Here is a 25080-nt window from a genome sequence, read left to right on the forward strand (position 1 = left end):
TTGCAAACTGAATATAATTTTTTTCTGCAGCTAGCTCTGAAAAAATATTTGGCCTTCTAGCAGTGTTTGGGACTTTCTCTATTAGTCCATCTATACTGACCTCCATCAGGTTGCAAATTAAAAATAATTTATATTTGCATCTAGCTCTGAAAAAATATTTGGCCTTCTAGCAGTGTGTGGGCCTTTCTCTATTAGTCCATCTATACTGACCTCCATCAGGTTGCAAATTAAAAATAATTTTTTGTCTGCATCTAGCTCTGAAAAAATATTTGGCCTTCTAGGAGTGTGTGGGACTTTCTCTATTAGTCCATCTATACTGACCTCCATCAGGCTGCAAATTAAAAATAATTTTTATCTGCATCTACCTCTGAAAAAAAATTTGGGCTTCTAGCAGTGTGTGGGACTTGTTCTATTAGTCCATCTATACTGACCTCCATCAGGTTGCAAATTGAATATCATTTTTTTCTGCATCTACTTCTGAAAAAATGTTTGGGCTTCTATCAGTGTGTGGGACTTGGTCTATTAGTCCATCTATACTGATCTCCATCAGGTTGCAAATTAAAAATAATTTTTATCTGCATCTAGCTCTGAAAAAATATTTGGCCTTCTAGCTGTGTGTGGGACTTGTTCTATTAGTCCATCTATACTGACCTGCATCAGGTTGCAAATTGAATATCATTTTTTTCTGCATCTACTTCTGAAAAAATGTTTGGGCTTCTAGCAGTGTGTGGGACTTGGTCTATTAGTGCATCTATACTGATCTCCATCAGGTTGCAAATTAAAAATAATTTTTATCTGCATCTAGCTCTGAAACAATATTTGGGCTTCTAGCTGTGTGTGGGACTTGTTCTATTAGTCCATCTATACTGACCTCCATCAGGTTGCAAACTGAATATCATTTTTTTCTGCATCTACCTCAGAAAAAAAATTTGGGCGTCTAGCAGTGTGTGGGACTTGGTCTATTAGTCCATCCATACTGACCTCCATCAGGTTGCAAATTGAATACAATTTTTTTTGAATCTACTTCTGAAAAAATATTTGGGCTTCTAGCAGTGTGTGGGACTTGGTCTATTAGTCCACCTACACTGACCTCCATCAGGTTGCAAATTAAAAATAATTTTTATCTGCATCTAGATCTGAAAAAATATTTGGGCTTCTAGCAGTGTGTGGGACTTGTTCTATTAGTCCATCTGTACTGACCTCCATCAGGTTGCAAATTGAATATCATTTTTTTCTGCATCTACTTCGGAAAAAATGTTTGGGCTTCTAGCAGTGTGTGGGACTTGGTCTATTAGTCCATCTATACTGATCTCCATCAGGTTGCAAATTAAAAAAAATTTATATCTGCATCTAGCTCTGAAAAAATATTTGGCCTTCTAGCAGTGTGTGGGACTTTCTCTATTAGTCCATCTATACTGACCTCCATCAGGTTGCAAATTAAAAATAATTTTTATCTGCATCTAGCTCTGAAAAAATATTTGGGCTTCTCGCTGTGTGTGGGACTTGTTCTATTAGTCCATCTATACTGACCTCCATCAGGTTGCAAACTGAATATAATTTTTTTCTGCAGCTAGCTCTGAAAAAATATTTGGCCTTCTAGCAGTGTTTGGGACTTTCTCTATTAGTCCATCTATACTGACCTCCATCAGGTTGCAAATTAAAAATAATTTATATTTGCATCTAGCTCTGAAAAAATATTTGGCCTTCTAGCAGTGTGTGGGCCTTTCTCTATTAGTCCATCTATACTGACCTCCATCAGGTTGCAAATTAGAAATAATTTTTTGTCTGCATCTAGCTCTGAAAAAATATTTGGCCTTCTAGCAGTGTGTGGGACTTTCTCTATTAGTCCATCTATACTGACCTCCATCAGGCTGCAAATTAAAAATAATTTTTATCTGCATCTACCTCTGAAAAAATATTTGGCCTTCTAGCAGTGTGTGGGACTTGTTCTATTAGTCCATCTATACTGACCTCCATCAGGTTGCAAATTGCATATCATTTTTTTCTGCATCTAGCTCTGAAAAAATATTTGGGCTTCTAGCAGTGAGTGGGACTTGTTCTATTAGTCCATCTATACTGACCTCCATCAGGCTGCAAATTGAATATAATTTTTTTCTGCATCTAGCTCTGAAAAAATATTTGGGCTTCTAGCAGTGTGTGGGACTGGGTCTATTAGTTCATCTATACTGACCTCCATCAGGTTGCAAATTAAAAATAATTTTTATCTGCATCTAGCTCTGAAAAAATATTTCGCCTTCTAGCAGTGTGTGGGACATTCTCTATTAGTCCATCTATACTGACCTCCATCAGGTTGCAAATTAAAAATAATTTATATCTGCATCTAGCTCTGAAAAAATATTTGGCCTTCTAGCAGTGTGTGGGACTTTCTCTATTAGTCCATCTATACTGACCTCCATCAGGTTGCAAATTAAAAATAATTTTTTGTCTGCATCTAGCTCTGAAAAAATATTTGGCCTTCTAGCAGTGTGTGGGACTTTCTCTATTAGTCCATCTATACTGACCTCCATCAGGCTGCAAATTGAATATCATTTTTTTCTGCATCTACTTCGGAAAAAATGTTTGGGCTTCTAGCAGTGTGTGGGACTTGGTCTATTAGTCCATCTATACTGATCTCCATCAGGTTGCAAATTAAAGATAATTTTTATCTGCATCTAGCTCTGAAAAAATATTTGGCCTTTCAGCAGTGTGTGGGACTTGTTCTATTAGTCCATCTATACTGACCTCCATCAGGTTGCAAATTGAATATCATTTTTTTCTGCATCTACTTCTGAAAAAATGTTTGGGCTTCTAGCAGTGTGTGGGACTTGGTCTATTAGTCCATCTATACTGATCTCCATCAGGTTGCAAATTACAAATAATTTTTATCTGCATCTAGCTCAGAAAAAATATTTGGGCTTCTAACTGTGTGTGGGACTTGTTCTATTAGTCCATCTATACTGACCTCCATCAGGTTGCAAACTGAATATCATTTTTTTCTGCATCTACCTCAGAAAAAAAATTTGGGCTTCTAGCAGTGTGTGGGACTTGGTCTATTAGTCCATCTATACTAACCTACATGAGGTTGCAAATTCAATATAATTTTATTCTGCATCTAGCTCTGAAAAAAATATTTGGGCTTCTAGCAGTGTGTGGGACTTGTTCTATTAGTCCATCTATACTGAACTCCATCAGGTTGCAAATTGCATATCATTTTTTTCTGCATCTAGCTCTGAAAAAATATTTGGGCTTCTAGCAGTGAGTGGGACTTGTTCTATTAGTCCATCTATACTGACCTCCATCAGGCTGCAAATTGAATATAATTTTTTTCTGCATCTAGCTCTGAAAAAATATTTGGGCTTCTAGCAGTGTGTGGGAATGGGTCTATTAGTTCATCTATACTGACCTCCATCAGGTTGCAAATTAAAAATAATTTTTATCTGCATCTAGCTCTAAAAAAATATTTGGCCTTCTAGCAGTGTGTGGGACTTTCTCTATTAGTCCATCTATACTGACCTCCATCAGGTTGCAAATTAAAAATAATTTATATCTGCATCTAGCTCTGAAAAAATATTTGGCCTTCTAGCAGTGTGTGGGACTTTCTCTATTAGTCCATCTATACTGACCTCCATCAGGTTGCAAATTAAAAATAATTTTTTGTCTGCATCTAGCTCTGAAAAAATATTTGGCCTTCTAGCAGTGTGTGGGACTTTCTCTATTAGTCCATCTATACTGACCTCCATCAGGCTGCAAATTAAAAATAATTTTTATCTGCATCTACCTCTGAAAAAAAATTTGGGCTTCTAGCAGTGTGTGGGACTTGTTCTATTAGTCCATCTATACTGACCTCCATCAGGTTGCAAATTGAATATCATTTTTTTCTGCATCTACTTCTGAAAAAATGTTTGGGCTTCTAGCAGTGTGTGGGACTTGGTCTATTAGTCCATCTATACTGATCTCCATCAGGTTGCAAATTAAAAATACTTTTTATCTGCATCTAGCTCTGAAAAAATATTTGGCCTTCTAGCTGTGTGTGGGACTTGTTCTATTAGTCCATCTATACTGATCTCCATCAGGTTGCAAATTGAATATAATTTTTTTCTGCATCTACTTCTGAAAAAATGTTTGGGCTTCTAGCAGTGTGTGGGACTTGGTCTATTAGTCCATCTATACTGATCTCCATCAGGTTGCAAATTAAAAATAATTTTTATCTGCATCTAGCTCTGAAAAAATATTTGGCCTTCTAGCTGTGTGTGGGACTTGTTCTATTAGTCCATCTATACTGACCTCCATCAGGTTGCAAATTGAATATCATTTTTTTCTGCATCTACTTCTGAAAAAATGTTTGGGCTTCTAGCTGTGTGTGGGACTTGTTCTATTAGTCCATCTATACTGACCTCCATCAGGTTGCAAACTGAATATAATTTTTTTCTGCATCTAGCTCTGAAAAAATATTGGGCCTTCTAGCAGTGTGTGGGACTTTCTCTATTAGTCCATCTATACTGACCTCCATCAGGTTGCAAATTAAAAATAATTTATATCTGCATCTAGCTCTGAAAAAATATTTGGCCCTCTAGCAGTGTGTGGGACTTTCTCTATTAGTCCATCTATACTGACCTCCATCAGGTTGCAAATTAAAAATAATTTTTTGTCTGCATCTAGCTCTGAAAAAATATTTGGCCTTCTAGGAGTGTGTGGGACTTTCTCTATTAGTCCATCTATACTGACCTCCATCAGGCTGCAAATTAAAAATAATTTTTATCTGCATCTACCTCTGAAAAAAAATTTGGGCTTCTAGCAGTGTGTGGGACTTGTTCTATTAGTCCATCTATACTGACCTCCATCAGGTTGCAAATTGAATATCATTTTTTTCTGCATCTACTTCTGAAAAAATGTTTGGGCTTCTATCAGTGTGTGGGACTTGGTCTATTAGTCCATCTATACTGATCTCCATCAGGTTGCAAATTAAAAATAATTTTTATCTGCATCTAGCTCTGAAAAAATATTTGGCCTTCTAGCTGTGTGTGGGACTTGTTCTATTAGTCCATCTATACTGACCTCCATCAGGTTGCAAATTGAATATCATTTTTTTCTGCATCTACTTCTGAAAAAATGTTTGGGCTTCTAGCAGTGTGTGGGACTTGGTCTATTAGTGCATCTATACTGATCTCCATCAGGTTGCAAATTAAAAATAATTTTTATCTGCATCTAGCTCTGAAAAAATATTTGGGCTTCTAGCTGTGTGTGGGACTTGTTCTATTAGTCCATCTATACTGACCTCCATCAGGTTGCAAACTGAATATCATTTTTTTCTGCATCTACCTCAGAAAAAAAATTTGGGCGTCTAGCAGTGTGTGGGACTTGGTCTATTAGTCCATCCATACTGACCTCCATCAGGTTGCAAATTGAATATAATTTTTTTTGAATCTACTTCTGAAAAAATATTTGGGCTTCTAGCAGTGTGTGGGACTTGGTCTATTAGTCCACCTACACTGACCTCCATCAGGTTGCAAATTAAAAATAATTTTTATCTGCATCTAGATCTGAAAAAATATTTGGGCTTCTAGCAGTGTGTGGGACTTGTTCTATTAGTCCATCTGTACTGACCTCCATCAGGTTGCAAATTGAATATCATTTTTTTCTGCATCTACTTCGGAAAAAATGTTTGGGCTTCTAGCAGTGTGTGGGACTTGGTCTATTAGTCCATCTATACTGATCTCCATCAGGTTGCAAATTAAAAATAATTTATATCTGCATCTAGCTCTGAAAAAATATTTGGCCTTCTAGCAGTGTGTGGGACTTTCTCTATTAGTCCATCTATACTGACCTCCATCAGGTTGCAAATTAAAAATAATTTTTATCTGCATCTAGCTCTGAAAAAATATTTGGGCTTCTCGCTGTGTGTGGGAATTGTTCTATTAGTCCATCTATACTGACCTCCATCAGGTTGCAAACTGAATATAATTTTTTTCTGCAGCTAGCTCTGAAAAAATATTTGGCCTTCTAGCAGTGTTTGGGACTTTCTCTATTAGTCCATCTATACTGACCTCCATCAGGTTGCAAATTAAAAATAATTTATATTTGCATCTAGCTCTGAAAAAATATTTGGCCTTCTAGCAGTGTGTGGGCCTTTCTCTATTAGTCCATCTATACTGACCTCCATCAGGTTGCAAATTAAAAATAATTTTTTGTCTGCATCTAGCTCTGAAAAAATATTTGGCCTTCTAGGAGTGTGTGGGACTTTCTCTATTAGTCCATCTATACTGACCTCCATCAGGCTGCAAATTAAAAATAATTTTTATCTGCATCTACCTCTGAAAAAAAATTTGGGCTTCTAGCAGTGTGTGGGACTTGTTCTATTAGTCCATCTATACTGACCTCCATCAGGTTGCAAATTGAATATCATTTTTTTCTGCATCTACTTCTGAAAAAATGTTTGGGCTTCTATCAGTGTGTGGGACTTGGTCTATTAGTCCATCTATACTGATCTCCATCAGGTTGCAAATTAAAAATAATTTTTATCTGCATCTAGCTCTGAAAAAATATTTGGCCTTCTAGCTGTGTGTGGGACTTGTTCTATTAGTCCATCTATACTGACCTGCATCAGGTTGCAAATTGAATATCATTTTTTTCTGCATCTACTTCTGAAAAAATGTTTGGGCTTCTAGCAGTGTGTGGGACTTGGTCTATTAGTGCATCTATACTGATCTCCATGAGGTTGCAAATTAAAAATAATTTTTATCTGCATCTAGCTCTGAAACAATATTTGGGCTTCTAGCTGTGTGTGGGACTTGTTCTATTAGTCCATCTATACTGACCTCCATCAGGTTGCAAACTGAATATCATTTTTTTCTGCATCTACCTCAGAAAAAAAATTTGGGCGTCTAGCAGTGTGTGGGACTTGGTCTATTAGTCCATCCATACTGACCTCCATCAGGTTGCAAATTGAATATAATTTTTTTTGAATCTACTTCTGAAAAAATATTTGGGCTTCTAGCAGTGTGTGGGACTTGGTCTATTAGTCCACCTACACTGACCTCCATCAGGTTGCAAATTAAAAATAATTTTTATCTGCATCTAGATCTGAAAAAATATTTGGGCTTCTAGCAGTGTGTGGGACTTGTTCTATTAGTCCATCTGTACTGACCTCCATCAGGTTGCAAATTGAATATCATTTTTTTCTGCATCTACTTCGGAAAAAATGTTTGGGCTTCTAGCAGTGTGTGGGACTTGGTCTATTAGTCCATCTATACTGATCTCCATCAGGTTGCAAATTAAAAAAAATTTATATCTGCATCTAGCTCTGAAAAAATATTTGGCCTTCTAGCAGTGTGTGGGACTTTCTCTATTAGTCCATCTATACTGACCTCCATCAGGTTGCAAATTAAAAATAATTTTTATCTGCATCTAGCTCTGAAAAAATATTTGGGCTTCTCGCTGTGTGTGGGACTTGTTCTATTAGTCCATCTATACTGACCTCCATCAGGTTGCAAACTGAATATAATTTTTTTCTGCAGCTAGCTCTGAAAAAATATTTGGCCTTCTAGCAGTGTTTGGGACTTTCTCTATTAGTCCATCTATACTGACCTCCATCAGGTTGCAAATTAAAAATAATTTATATTTGCATCTAGCTCTGAAAAAATATTTGGCCTTCTAGCAGTGTGTGGGCCTTTCTCTATTAGTCCATCTATACTGACCTCCATCAGGTTGCAAATTAAAAATAATTTTTTGTCTGCATCTAGCTCTGAAAAAATATTTGGCCTTCTAGCAGTGTGTGGGACTTTCTCTATTAGTCCATCTATACTGACCTCCATCAGGCTGCAAATTAAAAATAATTTTTATCTGCATCTACCTCTGAAAAAATATTTGGCCTTCTAGCAGTGTGTGGGACTTGTTCTATTAGTCCATCTATACTGACCTCCATCAGGTTGCAAATTGCATATCATTTTTTTCTGCATCTAGCTCTGAAAAAATATTTGGGCTTCTAGCAGTGAGTGGGACTTGTTCTATTAGTCCATCTATACTGACCTCCATCAGGCTGCAAATTGAATATAATTTTTTTCTGCATCTAGCTCTGAAAAAATATTTGGGCTTCTAGCAGTGTGTGGGACTGGGTCTATTAGTTCATCTATACTGACCTCCATCAGGTTGCAAATTAAAAATAATTTTTATCTGCATCTAGCTCTGAAAAAATATTTCGCCTTCTAGCAGTGTGTGGGACATTCTCTATTAGTCCATCTATACTGACCTCCATCAGGTTGCAAATTAAAAATAATTTATATCTGCATCTAGCTCTGAAAAAATATTTGGCCTTCTAGCAGTGTGTGGGACTTTCTCTATTAGTCCATCTATACTGACCTCCATCAGGTTGCAAATTAAAAATAATTTTTTGTCTGCATCTAGCTCTGAAAAAATATTTGGCCTTCTAGCAGTGTGTGGGACTTTCTCTATTAGTCCATCTATACTGACCTCCATCAGGCTGCAAATTGAATATCATTTTTTTCTGCATCTACTTCGGAAAAAATGTTTGGGCTTCTAGCAGTGTGTGGGACTTGGTCTATTAGTCCATCTATACTGATCTCCATCAGGTTGCAAATTAAAGATAATTTTTATCTGCATCTAGCTCTGAAAAAATATTTGGCCTTTCAGCAGTGTGTGGGACTTGTTCTATTAGTCCATCTATACTGACCTCCATCAGGTTGCAAATTGAATATCATTTTTTTCTGCATCTACTTCTGAAAAAATGTTTGGGCTTCTAGCAGTGTGTGGGACTTGGTCTATTAGTCCATCTATACTGATCTCCATCAGGTTGCAAATTACAAATAATTTTTATCTGCATCTAGCTCAGAAAAAATATTTGGGCTTCTAACTGTGTGTGGGACTTGTTCTATTAGTCCATCTATACTGACCTCCATCAGGTTGCAAACTGAATATCATTTTTTTCTGCATCTACCTCAGAAAAAAAATTTGGGCTTCTAGCAGTGTGTGGGACTTGGTCTATTAGTCCATCTATACTAACCTACATGAGGTTGCAAATTCAATATAATTTTATTCTGCATCTAGCTCTGAAAAAAATATTTGGGCTTCTAGCAGTGTGTGGGACTTGTTCTATTAGTCCATCTATACTGAACTCCATCAGGTTGCAAATTGCATATCATTTTTTTCTGCATCTAGCTCTGAAAAAATATTTGGGCTTCTAGCAGTGAGTGGGACTTGTTCTATTAGTCCATCTATACTGACCTCCATCAGGCTGCAAATTGAATATAATTTTTTTCTGCATCTAGCTCTGAAAAAATATTTGGGCTTCTAGCAGTGTGTGGGAATGGGTCTATTAGTTCATCTATACTGACCTCCATCAGGTTGCAAATTAAAAATAATTTTTATCTGCATCTAGCTCTGAAAAAATATTTGGCCTTCTAGCAGTGTGTGGGACTTTCTCTATTAGTCCATCTATACTGACCTCCATCAGGTTGCAAATTAAAAATAATTTATATCTGCATCTAGCTCTGAAAAAATATTTGGCCTTCTAGCAGTGTGTGGGACTTTCTCTATTAGTCCATCTATACTGACCTCCATCAGGTTGCAAATTAAAAATAATTTTTTGTCTGCATCTAGCTCTGAAAAAATATTTGGCCTTCTAGCAGTGTGTGGGACTTTCTCTATTAGTCCATCTATACTGACCTCCATCAGGCTGCAAATTAAAAATAATTTTTATCTGCATCTACCTCTGAAAAAAAATTTGGGCTTCTAGCAGTGTGTGGGACTTGTTCTATTAGTCCATCTATACTGACCTCCATCAGGTTGCAAATTGAATATCATTTTTTTCTGCATCTACTTCTGAAAAAATGTTTGGGCTTCTAGCAGTGTGTGGGACTTGGTCTATTAGTCCATCTATACTGATCTCCATCAGGTTGCAAATTAAAAATACTTTTTATCTGCATCTAGCTCTGAAAAAATATTTGGCCTTCTAGCTGTGTGTGGGACTTGTTCTATTAGTCCATCTATACTGATCTCCATCAGGTTGCAAATTGAATATAATTTTTTTCTGCATCTACTTCTGAAAAAATGTTTGGGCTTCTAGCAGTGTGTGGGACTTGGTCTATTAGTCCATCTATACTGATCTCCATCAGGTTGCAAATTAAAAATAATTTTTATCTGCATCTAGCTCTGAAAAAATATTTGGCCTTCTAGCTGTGTGTGGGACTTGTTCTATTAGTCCATCTATACTGACCTCCATCAGGTTGCAAATTGAATATCATTTTTTTCTGCATCTACTTCTGAAAAAATGTTTGGGCTTCTAGCAGTGTGTGGGACTTGGTCTATTAGTGCATCTATACTGATCTCCATCAGGTTGCAAATTAAAAATAATTTTTATCTGCATCTAGCTCTGAAAAAATATTTGGGCTTCTAGCTGTGTGTGGGACTTGTTCTATTAGTCCATCTATACTGACCTCCATCAGGTTGCAAATTGAATATCATTTTTTTCTGCATCTAGCTCTGAAAAAATATTTGGGCTTCTAGCAGTGAGTGGGACTTGTTCTATTAGTCCATCTATACTGACCTCCATCAGGCTGCAAATTGAATATAATTTTTTTCTGCATCTACTTCTGAAAAAATATTTGGGCTTCTAGCAGTGTGTGGGACTTGGTCTATTAGTCCACCTACACTGACCTCCATCAGGTTGCAAATTAAAAATAATTTTTATCTGCATCTAGATCTGAAAAAATATTTGGGCTTCTAGCAGTGTGTGGGACTTGTTCTATTAGTCCATCTGTACTGACCTCCATCAGGTTGCAAATTGAATATCATTTTTTTCTGCATCTACTTCGGAAAAAATGTTTGGGCTTCTAGCAGTGTGTGGGACTTGGTCTATTAGTCCATCTATACTGATCTCCATCAGGTTGCAAATTAAAAAAAATTTATATCTGCATCTAGCTCTGAAAAAATATTTGGCCTTCTAGCAGTGTGTGGGACTTTCTCTATTAGTCCATCTATACTGACCTCCATCAGGTTTGCAATTTAAAAATAATTTTTATCTGCATCTATGTCTGAAAAAATATTTGGGCTTCTCGCTGTGTGTGGGACTTGTTCTATTAGTCCATCTATACTGACCTCCATCAGGTTGCAAACTGAATATAATTTTTTTCTGCAGCTAGCTCTGAAAAAATATTTGGCCTTCTAGCAGTGTTTGGGACTTTCTCTATTAGTCCATCTATACTGACCTCCATCAGGTTGCAAATTAAAAATAATTTATATTTGCATCTAGCTCTGAAAAAATATTTGGCCTTCTAGCAGTGTGTGGGCCTTTCTCTATTAGTCCATCTATACTGACCTCCATCAGGTTGCAAATTAAAAATAATTTTTGTCTGCATCTAGCTCTGAAAAAATATTTGGCCTTCTAGCAGTGTGTGGGACTTTCTCTATTAGTCCATCTATACTGACCTCCATCAGGCTGCAAATTAAAAATAATTTTTATCTGCATCTACCTCTGAAAAAATATTTGGCCTTCTAGCAGTGTGTGGGACTTGTTCTATTTGTCCATCTATACTGACCTCCATCAGGTTGCAAATTGAATATCATTTTTTTCTGCATCTACTTCGGAAAAAATGTTTGGGCTTCTAGCAGTGTGTGGGACTTGGTATATTAGTCCATCTATACTGATCTCCATCAGGTTGCAATTTAAAAATAATTTTTATCTGCATCTAGCTCTGAAAAAATATTTGGCCTTCTAGCAGTGTGTGGGACTTTCTCTATTAGTCCATCTATACTGACCTCCACCAGGTTGCAAATTAAAAATAATTTATATCTGCATCTAGCTCTGAAAAAATATTTGGCCTTCTAGCAGTGTGTGGGACTTTCTCTATTAGTCCATCTATACTGACCTCCATCAGGTTGCAAATTAAAAATAATTTTTTGTCTGCATCTAGCTCTGAAAAAATATTTGGCCTTCTAGCAGTGTGTGGGACTTTCTCTATTAGTCCATCTATACTGACCTCCATCAGGCTGCAAATTAAAAATAATTTTTATCTGCATCTACCTCTGAAAAAAAATTTGGGCTTCTAGCAGTGTGTGGGACTTGTTCTATTAGTCCATCTATACTGACCTCCATCAGGTTGCAAATTGAATATCATTTTTTTCTGCATCTACTTCTGAAAAAATGTTTGGGCTTCTAGCGGTGTGTGGGACTTGGTCTATTAGTCCATCTATACTGATCTCCATCAGGTTGCAAATTAAAAATAATTTTTATCTGCATCTAGCTCTGAAAAAATATTTGGCCTTCTAGCTGTGTGTGGGACTTGTTCTATTAGTCCATCTATACTGATCTCCATCAGGTTGCAAATTGAATATCATTTTTTTCTGCATCTACTTCTGAAAAAATGTTTGGGCTTCTAGCAGTGTGTGGGACTTGGTCTATTAGTCCATCTATACTGATCTCCATCAGGTTGCAAATTAAAAATAATTTTTATCTGCATCTAGCTCTGAAAAAATATTTGGCCTTCTAGCTGTGTGTGGGACTTGTTCTATTAGTCCATCTATACTGACCTCCATCAGGTTGCAAATTGAATATCATTTTTTTCTGCATCTACATCTGAAAAAATGTTTGGGCTTCTAGCAGTGTGTGGGACTTGGTCTATTAGTGCATCTATACTGATCTCCATCAGGTTGCAAATTAAAAATAATTTTTATCTGCATCTGGCTCTGAAAAAATATTTGGGCTTCTAGCTGTGTGTGGGACTTGTTCTATTAGTCCATCTATACTGACATCCATCAGGTTGCAAACTGAATATCATTTTTTTCTGCATCTACCTCAGAAAAAAAACTTGGGCGTCTAGCAGTGTGTGGGACTTGGTCTATTAGTCCATCCATACTGACCTCCATCAGGTTGCAAATTGAATATAATTTTTTTCTGAATCTACTTCTGAAAAAATATTTGGGCTTCTAGCAGTGTGTGGGACTTGGTCTATTAGTCCACCTACACTGACCTCCATCAGGTTGCAAATTAAAAATAATTTTTATCTGCATCTAGATCTGAAAAAATATTTGGGCTTCTAGCAGTGTGTGGGACTTGTTCTATTAGTCCATCTGTACTGACCTCCATCAGGTTGCAAATTGAATATCATTTTTTTCTGCATCTACTTCGGAAAAAATGTTTGGGCTTCTAGCAGTGTGTGGGACTTGGTCTATTAGTCCATCTATACTGATCTCCATCAGGTTGCAAATTAAAAATAATTTTTATCTGCATCTAGCTCTGAAAAAATATTTGGGCTTCTAGCTGTGTGTGGGACTTGTTCTATTAGTCCATCTATACTGACCTCCATCAGGTTGCAAACTGAATATCATTTTTTTCTGCATCTACCTCAGAAAAAAAATTTGGGCTTCTAGCAGTGTGTGGGACTTGGTCTATTAGTCCATCTATACTAACCTACACCAGGTTGCAAATTCAATATAATTTTATTCTGCATCTAGCTCTGAAAAAAATATTTGGGCTTCTAGCAGTGTGTGGGACTTGTTCTATTAGTCCATCTATACTGACCTCCATCAGGTTGCAAATTGAATATCATTTTTTTCTGCATCTACTTCGGAAAAAATGTTTGGGCTTCTAGCAGTGTGTGGGACTTGGTCTATTAGTCCATCTATACTGATCTCCATCAGGTTGCAAATTAAAGATAATTTTTATCTGCATCTAGCTCTGAAAAAATATTTGGCCCTCCAGCAGTGTGTGGGACTTGTTCTATTAGTCCATCTATACTGACCTCCATCAGGTTGCAAATTGAATATCATTTTTTTCTGCATCTACTTCTGAAAAAATGTTTGGGCTTCTAGCAGTGTGTGGGACTTGGTCTATTAGTCCATCTATACTGATCTCCATCAGGTTGCAAATTAAAAATAATTTTTATCTGCATCTAGCTCTGAAAAAATATTTGGGCTCCTAGCTGTGTTTGGGACTTGTTCTATTAGTCCATCTATACTGACCTCCATCAGGTTGCAAACTGAATATCATTTTTTTCTGCATCTACCTCAGAAAAAAAATTTGGGCTTCTAGCAGTGTGTGGGACTTGGTCTATTAGTCCATCTATACTAACCTACACGAGGTTGCAAATTCAATATAATTTTATTCTGCATCTAGCTCTGAAAAAAATATTTGGGCTTCTAGCAGTGTGTGGGACTTGTTCTATTAGTCCATCTATACAGACCTCCATCAGGCTGCAAATTGAATATAATTTTTTTCTGCATCTAGCTCTGAAAAAATATTTGGGCTTCTAGCAGTGTGTGGGACTGGGTCTATTAGTTCATCTATACTGACCTCCATCAGGTTGCACATTAAAAATAATTTTTATCTGCATCTAGCTCTGAAAAAATATTTGGCCTTCTAGCAGTGTGTGGGACTTTCTCTATTAGTCCATCTATACTGACCTCCATCAGGCTGCAAATTAAAATTAATTTTTATCTGCATCTACCTCTGAAAAAATATTTGGCCTTCTAGCAGTGTGTGGGACTTGTTCTATTAGTCCATCTATACTGACCTCCATCAGGTTGCAAATTGAATATCATTTTTTTCTGCATCTACTTCGGAAAAAATGTTTGGGCTTCTAGCAGTGTGTGGGACTTGGTCTATTAGTCCATCTATACTGATCTCCATCAGGTTGCAAATTAAAAATAATTTTTATCTGCATCTAGCTCTGAAAAAATATTTGGGCTTCTAGCTGTGTGTGGGACTTGTTCTATTAGTCCATCTATACTGACCTCCATCAGGTTGCAAACTGAATATCATTTTTTTCTGCATCTAGCTCTGAAAAAATATTTGGCCTTCTAGCAGTGTGTGGGACTTTCTCTATTAGTCCATCTATACTGACCTCCATCAGGCTGCAAATTAAAAATAATTTTTATCTGCATCTACCTCTGATAAAATATTTGGCCTTCTAGCAGTGTGTGGGACTTGTTCTATTAGTCCATCTATACTGACCTCCATCAGGTTGCAAATTGAATATTTTTTTCTGCATCTACTTCGGAAAAAATGTTTGGGCTTCTAGCAGTGTGTGGGACTTGGTCTATTAGTCCATCTATACTTAAATCCATCAGGTTGCAAATTGAAAATAATTTTTATCTGCATCTAGCTCTGAAAAAATATTTGGCCTTCTAGCTGTGTGTGGGACTTGTTCTATTAGTCCATCTATACTGACCTCCATCAGGTTGCAAATTGAATATCATTTTTTTCTGCATCTACTTCTGAAAAAATGTTTGGGCTTCTAGCAGTGTGTGGGACTTGGTCTATTAGTGCATCTATATTGATCTCCATCAGGTTGCAAATTAAAAATAATTTTTATCTTCATCTAGCTCTGAAAAAATATTTGGGCTTCTAGCTGTGTGTGGGACTTGTTCTATTAGTCCATCTATACTGACCTAAATCAGGTTGCAAACTGAATATCATTTTTGTCTGCATCTACCTCAGAAAAAAAATTTGGGCTTCTAGCAGTGTGTGGGACTTGGTCTATTAGTCCATCCATACTGACCTCCATCAGGTTGCAAATTGAATATAATTTTTTTCTGCATCTACTTCTGAAAAAATATTTGGGCTTCTAGCAGTGTGTGGGACTTGGTCTATTAGTCCACCTACACTGACCTCCATCAGGTTGCAAATTAAAAATAATTTATATCTGCATCTAGCTCTGAAAAAATATTTGGCCTTCTAACAGTGTGTGGGACTTTCTCTATTAGTCCATCTATACTGACCTCCATCAGGTTGCAAATTAAAAATAATTTTTTGTCTGCATCTAGCTCTGAAAAAATATTTGGCCTTCTAGCAGTGTGTGGGACTTTCTCTATTAGTCCATCTAAACTGACCTCCATCAGGCTGCAAATTAAAAATAATTTTTATCTGCATCTACCTCTGAAAAAATATTTGGCCTTCTAGCAGTGTGTCGGACTTGTTCTATTAGTCCATCTATACTGACCTCCATCAGGTTGCAAATTGAATATCATTTTTTTTTGCATCTACTTCTGAAAAAATGTTTGGGCTTCTAGCAGTGTGTGGGACTTGGTCTATTAGTCCATCTATACTGATCTCCATCAGGTTGCAAATTAAAAATAATTTTTATCTGCATCTAGCTCTGAAAAAATATTTGGCCTTCTAGCTGTGTGTGGGACTTGTTCTATTAGTCCATCTATACTGACCCCATCAGGTTGCAAATTGAATATCATTTTTTTCTGCATCTACTTCTGAAAAAAAGTTTGGGCTTCTAGCAGTGTGTGGGACTTGGTCTATTAGTGCATCTATACTGATCTCCATCAGGTTGCAAATTAAAAATAATTTTTATCTGCATCTAGCTCTGAAAAAATATTTGGGCTTCTAGCTGTGTGTGGGACTTGTTCTATTAGTCCATCTATACTGACCTCCATCAGGTTGCAAACTGAATATCATTTTTTTTTGCATCTACCTCAGAAAAAAAATTTGGGCTTCTAGCAGTGTGTGGGACTTGGTCTATTAGTCCATCCATACTGACCTCCATCAGGTTGCAAATTGAATATAATTTTTTTCTGCATCTACTTCTGAAAAAATATTTGGGCTTCTAGCAGTGTGTGGGACTTGGTCTATTAGTCCACCTACACTGACCTCCATCAGGTTGCAAATTAAAAATAATTATTATCTGCATCTAGCTCTGAAAAAATATTTGGGCTTCTAGCAGTGTGTGGGACTTGTTCTATTAGTCCATCTATACTGACCTCCATCAGGTTGCAAATTGAATATCATTTTTTTCTGCATCTACTTCCGAAAAAATGTTTGGGCTTCTAGCAGTGTGTGGGACTTGGTCTATTAGTCCATCTATACTGATCTCCATCAGGTTGCAAATTAAAAATAATTTTTATCTGCATCTAGCTCTGAAAAAATATTTGGCCTTCTAGCAGTGTGTGGGACTTTCTCTATTAGTCCATCTATACTGACCTCCATCAGGCTGCAAATTAAAAATAATTTTTATCTGCATCTACCTCTGAAAAAATATTTGGCCTTCTAGCAGTGTGTGGGACTTGTTCTATTAGTCCATCTATACTGACCTCCATCAGGTTGCAAATTGAATATCATTTTTTTCTGCATCTACTTCTGAAAAAATGTTTGGGCTTCTAGCAGTGTGTGGGACTTGGTCTATTAGTCCATCTATACTGATCTCCATCAGGTTGCAAATTAAAAATAAGTTTTATCTGCATCTAGCTCTGAAAAAATATTTGGCCTTCTAGCTGTGTGTGGGACTTGTTCTATTAGTCCATCCATACTGACCTCCATCAGGTTGCAAATTGAATATAATTTTTTTCTGCATCTACTTCTGAAAAAATATTTGGGCTTCTAACAGTGTGTGGGACTTGGTCTATTAGTCCACCTACACTGACCTCCATCAGGTTGCAAATTAAAAATAATTTTTATCTGCATTTAGCTCTGAAAATATATTTGGGCTTCTAGCAGTGTGTGGGACATGTTCTATTAGTCCATCTATACTGACCTCCATCAGGTTGCAAATTGAATATCATTTTTTTCTGCATCTACTTCCGAAAAAATGTTTGGGCTTCTAGCAGTGTGTGGGACTTGGTCTATTAGTCCATCTATACTGATCTCCATCAGGTTGCAAATTAAAAATAATTTTTATCTGTATCTAGCTCTGAAAAAATATTTGGGCTTCTAGCTGTGTGTGGGACTTGTTCTATTAGTCCATCTATACTGACCTCCATCAGGTTGCAAACTGAATATAATTTTTTTCTGCATCTAGCTCTGAAAAAATATTTGGCCTTCTAGCAGTTTGTGGCACTTTCTCTATTAGTCCATCTATACTGACCTCCATCAGGTTGCAAATTAAAAATAATTTATATCTGCATCTAGCTCTGAAAAAATATTTGGCCTTCTAGCAGTGTGTGGGACTTTCTCTATTAGTCCATCTATACTGACCTCCATCAGGTTGCAAATTAAAAATAATTTTTTGTCTGCATCTAGCTCTGAAAAAATATTTGGCCTTCTAGCAGTGTGTGGGACTTGTTCTATTAGTCCATCTATACTGACCTCCATCAGGTTGCAAACTGAATATCATTTTTTTCTGCATCTACCTCAGAAAAAAAATTTGGGCTTCTAGCAGTGTGTGGGACTTGGTCTATTAGTCCATCTATACTGACCTCCATCAGGTTGCAAATTGAATATCATTTTTTTCTGCATCTAGCTCTGAAAACAATATTTGGGCTTCTAGCAGTGTGTGGGACTTGTTCTATTAGTCCATCTATACTAACCTACACCAGGTTGCAAATTCAATATAATTTTATTTTGCATCTAGCTCTGAAAAAATATTTGGGCTTCTATCAGTGTGTGGGACGTGTTCTATTAGTCCATCTATACTGACCTCCATCAGGTTGCAAATTGAATATCATTTTTTTCTGCATCTACTTCTGAAAAAATGTTTGGGCTTCTACCAGTGTGTGGGACTTGGTCTATTAGTCCATCTATACTGATCTCCATCAGGTTGCAAATTAAAAATAATTATTATCTGCATCTAGCTCTGAAAAAATATTTGGGCTTCTAGCAGTGTGTGGGACTTGGTCTATTAGTCCATCTATACTGATCTCCATCAGGTTGCAAATTAAAAATAATTTTTATCTGCATCTAGCTCTGAAAAAGTATTTGGGCTTCTAGCAGTGTGTGGGACTTGGTCTATTAGTCCATCTATACTGACCTCCATCAGGTTGCAAATTTAATATCCTTTTTTTCTGCATCTAGCTCTGAAAAAATATTTGGGCTTCTAGCAGTGTGTGGGACTTGTTCTATTAGTCCATCTATACTAACCTTCACCGGGTTGCAAATTCAATATCATTTTATTCTGCATCTAGCTCTGAAAAAATATTTGGGCTTCTAGCAGTGTGTGGGACTTGTTCTATTAGTCCATCTATACTGACCTCCATCAGGTTGCAAATTGAATATCATTTTTTTCTGCATCTACTTCTGAAAAAATGCTTGGGCTTCTAGCAGTGTGTGGGACTTGGTCTATTAGTCCATCTATACTGATCTCCATCAGGTTGCAAATTAAAAATAATTTTTATCTGCATCTAGCTCTGAAAAAATATTTGGGCTTCTAGCTGTGTGTGGGACTTGTTCTATTAGTCCATCTATACTGACCTCCATCAGGTTGCAAACTGAATATCATTTTTTTCTTCATCTACCTCAGAAAAAAAATTTGGGCTTCTAGCAGTGTGTGGAACTTGTTCTATTAGTCCATCTATACTGACCTCCATCAGGTTGCAAATTGAATATAATTTTTTCTGCATCTACTTCTGAAAAAATATTTGGGCTTCTAGCAGTGTGTGGGACTTGGTCTATTAGTACATCTACACTGACCTCCATCAGGTTGCAAATTAAAAATAATTTTTATCTGCATCTAGCTCTGAAAAAATATTTGGGCTTCTAGCAGTGTGTGGGACTTGGTCTTTTAGTCCATCTATACTGATCTCCATCAGGTTGCAAATTAAAAATAATTTTTATCTGCATCTAGCTCTGAAAAAGTATTTGGGCTTCTAGCAGTGTGTGGGACTTGGTCTATTAGTCCATCTATACTGACCTCCATCAGGTTGCAAATTGAATATCATTTTTTTCTGCATCTAGCTCTGAAAAAATATTTGGGCTTCTAGCAGTGAGTGGGACTTGTTCTATTAGTCCATCTATACTGACCTCCATCAGGCTGCAAATTGAATATAATTTTTTTCTGCATCTAGCTCTGAAAAAATATTTGGGCTTCTAGCATTGTGTGGGACTTTCTCTATTAGTTCATCTATACTGACCTCCATCAGGTTGCAAATTAAAAATAATTTTTATCTGCATCTAGCTCTGAAAAAATATTTGGGCTTCTAGCAGTGTGTGGGACTCATTGTAATAGGCCATCTATACCAAGCTCCACCAGCTTTGAAATTAATAATAATTTTTAGGTGCATCTAGCCCTGAAAATAATTTTTCCCAATAGTGGTAGCAATAGAAATATGGGGCGCGCGCCTGGCTAACAAAAATATACGCTTCATAACACAAAACACCAGCCTAGCGCACTGCATTAATAAGATGGCATCATCGTCTCTCCCAGTGCTAGGCCTACTACGCAGGCTAGCATTCCTGTGCCTAAAACACAATGTATGGGTCCGCGCTAGCCACTATGCTGAGGGGTATAAAGCTGCTGCTAACGCTTTATAACAATTCAATTGGCAGATTTTCACAGAGCTCTTCCACAACGCCCACCCATCGGGCAACAGTTGCCCACCCTCCCTATGGGATCTAGTGGCGAATAGTTGATGCCATTAATCAGAGCGTCAGTTGCCCCGTCAACGTGGCAAGCATACGGTAAGGCATGGGAAGAGTGGACATGACTAGTAGCAGGCAGACGGGTTGACCAATGTGAAAAAGCCAGATCACAAGTCACCATAGAATTTCTCCACCAGCTAATGATGAGGGGCATATCAGGAGCGTCAGCGCAGCGGTGTCTGACTGGAGTAGCATTTCACTTCCAACTACTGAATTGGGGAGATGTGACAAAGATTCATCATCAGACAATCCATAAAAGGGTGGAAAAGGGGTCAGCCAAGTCAGGAATGTAGACGTCCCGTCCCGTGTCACTGAAACTGATTTCTCACATCATATCCCTAACACCATTAACATGACACTCACAATTTGAAGCAACACTAATGTCTACTGCATTTGTGATCGCCTTCTTCGGGGCGCTATGTATAAGCGAATTAGTCCCTCAATCCAAAATTACCACCAGTGGAGGCTTATTACACCAGGACGTAGTCATAGCCAATAATGCAATACGTCTACGCATACACCAATCGAAAACGGTTCCAGCGGGCAGGGGTACTTGGGTACTTCTACAACCCACAAACGGTACACTGAGTCGGGTAACAATAGTAAAAACATATCTAACCATCAGATCACAAAGTAATCTCTTCCTATCACACATTGATGGAACGCCATTAACAAGATACCTGTTCCAAGCTATATTTAATAAATGCATAACATCGGCAGGGAACCACCCCAAAGATTACGAGACACACTCATTCCGCATAGGTGCTGCCACGGAAGCAGCAAGAGCAGGACTGTCAGAAACAGAAGTTCAGAGGATAGGGAGATGGCGATCCACGTGTTTGGCGAGATACATAAGACCGGACTTGTTATCCTAACGTGGTTTGTTTCTTTTACAGGTGACGCTAAGCCAACAGTGTGAGTGATAGGCACAAAAAAGGGCGAAAGTCCGCCCAGGCGGGAGGAAATTAGAGTTTCATAACACATATTTCAACTGGAGAGGTATTAGAGGCCTGCTATGGCCACAGGTACTAATGGAGGTAATCAAGGTAGGGAGAGAGGCAAGAGGTCCGGTCATCTTAGTTATAAAGGCCGGGGGAAACAACCTAGGTCATCACAAGAGCGCATAACTAATGGCAATAATGAAACTAGACACTGAGCGCTTCAGAGAATTTTTCACAAAATTAGCTATAGTATGGTCAGAGATTGTGCCGATAGCGGTATGGCAAGGTGCGCGAGACATCACGGCCATCGAATGGACAAGGCGGGTAATAAATATTCGGATGGCAAAATTTAGAAGAGACAGAGGCGGTGTAGTGATACGACACCGACAACTGGAAGGAGATAAAGCAGGCCTCATACGGCCCGACGGTGTTCACTTAATAGATATTGGACTGGACATATTCCTGTCAGGACTCCAGGATGGAGTGGAACAAGCGTTAAGAGTGATGGGTGGGGGTCAGAGTCCTGCATACGAGTACGCTGGATCCTCCGTGGCCTGGAAATAGAAAGGACATGTTGGAGAGTTACACTTGTTGGCCAACTTGCCAGAGTGGGGACCCAGGGCATGCTGCAACAAGCTGAATTATTTTAGAAATAAAATGCCTTTCTAATGGAATGAGTATAAAGAGTTAATAAAGCTGTGACCGATCCTCACCCATCCAGTTGTAAGAGTTACATTATTGTATTGTCCATGAAAGGGGGGCGGTAGGGGGGCTGAGCGTCTGGGTTTGGTTGGGGGTCCCCACAGTCTGCCTAGGCTAGATTCATTTAAAAATTCTTATTAGATACACAGGCGGTGCAGCTTGCTTCGCAGCTGGGCTACTTCGCCCAAAGTATTGCCTAGGCTAGATACAGTTAAAAATTCTACGCTGACTAGCAGACACTGAAGATTTGGAGCAGTCCTCTGAGTAAACAGCTCTTCAGACTCAACCATCTGTGTTACCCCAAGCCATAGTGTATGTAGTTTCTTACAGTTAAAAGGGGGGGGGGTGCGACCCAACCCACCTGGAATTGACGGTGTCACGTAAGACACAGCAAGGGGACTCCCAAAATTGTGGCACAGACACCACTTAACCCTAGAACGCATACCTGTGGCCTTGCAGGCCCGCCCAGTTAATTGTTTTCTATTTTCTGCAAGATTACTTTAGTTAGAATTTTGAAACTCTAGGTATTCTTCATGTATATAGTTGTTTGTCATATGAGTTTGAGTTATTCCATGTTATTTGCAAACGGGCCTAAAGGGCCCCAGGTATGTGAAAGTGTAGATTTTTATGGTCATGCGTTCTAGGGTTAAGTGGCATCAATTGCCCCACTGTTGCTTAAAACGGTTGGTGAGGTGATTTTACCAAATCCCCAAGCTTTTAGTCTCCCAAGGATGACACAGGGGTAGAAATGTCCTTGCGAATCCATGATTTGTTCATCTTTATGAACGTGAGTCTGTCTACATTCTCAGTGGACAGCCGCGTGCGCTTATCTGTCAGCACACCACCAGCAGCGCTGAACACTCGTTCAGAGAGAACGCTGGCTGCATGGCATGACAAGATCTCCAAGTCATGAGTGGCGAGCTCCGGCGATTATTCCAGATTGGAATACCAAAATGAGCAAGGGTCCAGTGACACAGTCATGGCTTCGATGTTCACTTGGAGATTCTCCTGTACCATCCTCTCTAGGCATTGACTATGTGTCAGACTTCTTGTCTCCTGTGGCCTTGCAAAGGATGGTCTAAAAAAGTGGTGAAACGATTCCACAAAATTGCTGTTACCAGCAGATACTGTGTTACTGTTACTGTTTGAGTGATGAAGACTCGACAGTCCCACCGTTGGCAAATTAGAACTGTGAGATTCACTACGTGCACCACTGGTGTTTTGTGGAAAAGCACATGTAAGATTCTGCAGTAGCGTCTGCAGATACTCCTGCATTCGTCAATACCTTTTTATGGCAGGAATTATTTCGGCAAATATACTTTTGTACCGGGGATCTAAGAGTGTGGCAACCCAGTAGTCGGGATTACTTCGAATTCTGACAATCCGGGGGTCATGTTGCAGGTAGTGCAGCAAGAAGGCACTCATGTGTCTTGCGCATCCAGAAGTACCAAGTCCTTGTTGTGTTGGTAGCGAGGTAAGAATCATGCTTCCTTCCTCTGCCCTCTCCCTCCAACCTCGCACAACAGAAATGTGATCAAGGTCTCCCTCATCTGATGAGTCTTCCATGCCCATCGCCAGTTCGTCCTCCACTTCTTCCTCGGCTTCTGCACCTTCCTCAACAGTTTGGCTGCTACCATGCGCCCTGGTTAATCCCTCTCCCCCACCCTCCCATGCCTGCCGCCTTGGTGCTGCCAACCGTCTGGACCTTGGAGATGTTATCCCTTCCGCATACGACTCCTCCTCTACTTCCTCCACCTCCTCTTGTCCCACCACCTGACTCTGAATTCTGTTTAATGTGTGCTCCAGCATGTAAATCACCAGAATAGTCATGCTGATAATGGCATCGTCGTCAGCACTAAACATCTTCGTCGCCATTTCAAAACTGTGCAGAAGGGTGTGTGGCGCCCCTGAGGGTACAGTCGCCACAGAGTTACTGCATCTCACCCAGAGGTGTGGTATCTCACCCTCAGGTAAGGAAGGCGTATGGCTCGGGACCCTGACTCCTGCATCCAACACATACCCGCAGTGGGGGTAGGGCGAGATTGCTCCTAAGGGAGAGCACAGTTCCAGGTCCCTAGCTGGTTTGAGGGTCCTATGTAGTAGGTGCTTAGGGGAGCAGCTTAGGGGAGCACATGACAAGGAGAGTATAAATAGGAAGCCATCTTAGAAAGAGCAAGCCAGACAGAGGAGGAAAAGTGACAGGAGCAGAGACTAGGCATGAGCTCTGCTCCGGAGGCGGGCCTAGCCTGGGAGGCCCAGGACTGAAGGAGAGAAGAGAGGAGTGGGAGCTGGAAGGCCTCAGGAACCGAAGGGACCCTACGGCTATGGGCCGTGCAGAAGGCCACCCCTACTCCCGCTGCTACCAGGAGGTAGAGGGGTCAGGCCCGATAAGGGGAACCGGTCCCTCAACTAGCGGAGAAACAGCAAGGCTCAACTAGAAACCGGAGGCTGCTGCATTTCATGTACTGCAGGCCAAAGTCCACACCAGTCTCACTAAGAAGGTAGCCACATAGGACCCAGGGGACGGAACACACGTCACCCGCCAAGGCCCGAAAATACCGGATAGAAGTGTCACTGGGTGTGAGGTGCAGGGAGAAGGCCAGAGAAAGGACACACAGAAGGGGGTCCTGCTAAGTACTCCGGAGCTATCTGGGGGTGGACTGAGCCCCTCACTGAGTATGCACAGCACGACGGGGGAGATTGCTCTGGTACCTGTAATCTGGACTACAACAACTGTGAGTAATATCTTGAGACGGCATCACACGGACTCTGTGTTCATTACTGACTCCCTGCACTACAACCACCATCATCCACCCACACTGCCCTGAAGCTACACTCTTCCTGTGGTGAGTAATAATACCGTTGCTGCAAAACCACCAGCTTCAGAGGACTGTTCCGCAGCGACGGCCCCTTTGGCCGCACTCCACAGGTGGCGTAGTCAGACATTATAAAATCCATATATACAAATTACCCTTGGATTGACCGCCTTGGGTCACGGACTGGGTCACCGCCACAGTGACTACAACCCCCAGCGTCTACCGGCCCGGCTCAGGGTACCCCATGGCCCAGGGGGCGCGTCAACTTCATAGGTCCCTGATCTGAGACCACTCCTGCAGCGTGATTTGTCCC

Source organism: Phyllobates terribilis, unplaced genomic scaffold (genome assembly GCF_046119375.1).
Source record: "Phyllobates terribilis strain yellow unplaced genomic scaffold, ASM4611937v1 Scaffold_3__8_contigs__length_932513732, whole genome shotgun sequence".
Taxonomy (NCBI): domain Eukaryota; kingdom Metazoa; phylum Chordata; class Amphibia; order Anura; family Dendrobatidae; genus Phyllobates; species Phyllobates terribilis.